Genomic DNA, 2,235 nt, shown 5'->3' with positions numbered 1-2,235 from the left:
GCCTTCCAGCAACGCACTGAGCAAGCACATCAGACTATCACGGAGTCCTTGCTTGCGATCACTAATGAGCAGTATCGCCAGCAACAGGCTAATGAGCGACACTTCGCACTTATTGAATCCAACCAGGGGTCTCTCTTAGGTCGCTCTAGGAAGCTGCAGGAAGGTCTTAGTCATCGTAGCAGGAGTCGTCGACCCAGGCATCCTGACCAGGGCGGTGACGGTGCCGATGATCAGCCATAGTTCTCTCTCTTGTTAGACGGTGTGGCTAGTGATCGAGAGGGGGGATGAATAGATCACCTTTTTAAAATTTAACGGATTTAAAAGATTTATCAGAGTTTTTAAAGTTGGCGGAAAATATCAGTCTCGAATTGACTTCCGTCTATTCTGAACCACTACTAGAAAACCGGACACACGAGTTTAATGCTGGATTTGAATAAGAATGACATAAACTATCAACACCAGAATTTTAGCTAATTGAATGCACTTATCATTAAAGTCTATTTCCAATGAATAAAACCTAGCTAACAATTTTGTCAAACAGTTGGTGTGTGTGTGATCAATGGTGAACAACAGTAGAGTTTAATTAAAAAGGTTTTCTTGCCACTGCTGTCTTGCAAAAGGAACAATCACAACACACTAACTGAAATTGCGAAAACTGTTTTAAACGTAAAGAGGAGTAAGGTAAGAATACGATACGCAGAGATTTGGTAAGGAAGTTCCCCACGTCGTCCTCGCATGTGGGTACGTCTCCCTCTCAATTTCAAACGAAATTGAGAACTTTGATTATCAATTATTGCCGAATTCGTTGATACAAGGTTATGATACAAAGACAGAATTCTAAATTCCAAGAACTTCTTCTTGTATGAACCTTCACTTGATCTGAGCACGATCAAGAATTTCCTGCACGAAATTGCAAACAATTCACCGGTTCCACGACCTGCTTGCGAAATCCCCCGATCTCCAAACGCAACGCTGCGGCTGAATCTGTTCTGCAAACGTGACTCACAAACCTTCAAGAACACTCCAGTTCTTGAAGGATAAACCAGTAGGTTTTTCCTCGAAACCCCCTTCAATCTTCAACTCAGCTAGATCCTCGATCGTTCCACTGAAAACCACAGCTAGATCCTTGATCGTACCACTGAACGTTATCTCGATAAATCTTTAATTCAGAGAACAAGAATGGTTATGTGTTGATGTTCTTGAAGAAAAGTGATTGAGAAGATGAAGAAGATGAAGTCTCTTTCAGGTTTCTATATGCTCTCCAACAATTGCTACAACACTGCTTTTTGATCTTGTGTTCAATTGTTTTTCCCTCAAAGAATTCGTGTTTTTCACTACTGTCACAACACCTCTTATATATGCTGAAAACAGAAACTGTTAGAACAAAAACCAACTTACGCATTGATACATGAGGGTATGCATCGATGCATACTGTAAGTTAAGTGAGTTTTTGGTGAAATGAATTAAGCATGTATCGATGCATAATTCGTATGTATTGATGCATATGACCTTTCCACTAACATGTATCGATGCCTAATACGTATGCATTGATACATAGGCTGTTTCAACTGATCATGCATCGATGCAAGGATCGTATGGATCGATCCATAGAGCCTTTTGCCTTTCATGTGTCGATACATGACTCGTGTGCATCGATGCATACTGAACAAAAAGGGTTTTGTGATATACCACATGCTGTATGGATCGATGCATAGGCTTATGTGTTGATGCATACTGATACAAAATGGATTTTATGTGTTATTTTAAGAGATGTATCAATGTAGGTCTTTACGTACGGTTATGCAACAATAGAATGGGATAAAACACAATAAAAACACAAATGTATCATGTGATGTAATGCACAGCCAACATTTGGATGATGATCACACAATTTGTTATCATTCAAAATTAATTCAAAGTAAAGAATTTTCTCACAAACTCCCCCTTTTTGATGATGGCAAATTCTTGGCAGGATGTGTGATACTCCCCCTGAGTTTGTGCATATCTGCATTTTCTCCCCCTTTGGCAACATAAAAAAGAGGAAGAAACAGGGATATCAAGGTAGCATGTTGTAGCAGGGCATGGCAAAAAAATTGATAAAAAGGCTATCATTCACAAAGTAAAGAATCATTCACAAAGAATGACGAATAAGGGCAATAACCATAGAGATAAACAGAAAGTGAAAAGCATTTAAGGATTCGAACGAGTTTAAGAATTACATAAGCTAAACCATAT

The sequence above is a fragment of the Lathyrus oleraceus genome, chromosome 2 (assembly GCF_024323335.1).
Source record: "Lathyrus oleraceus cultivar Zhongwan6 chromosome 2, CAAS_Psat_ZW6_1.0, whole genome shotgun sequence".
NCBI lineage: Eukaryota > Viridiplantae > Streptophyta > Magnoliopsida > Fabales > Fabaceae > Lathyrus > Lathyrus oleraceus.
The sequence above is the reverse complement of the archived record's forward strand: the minus strand, read 5'-3'. Positions refer to the sequence as shown.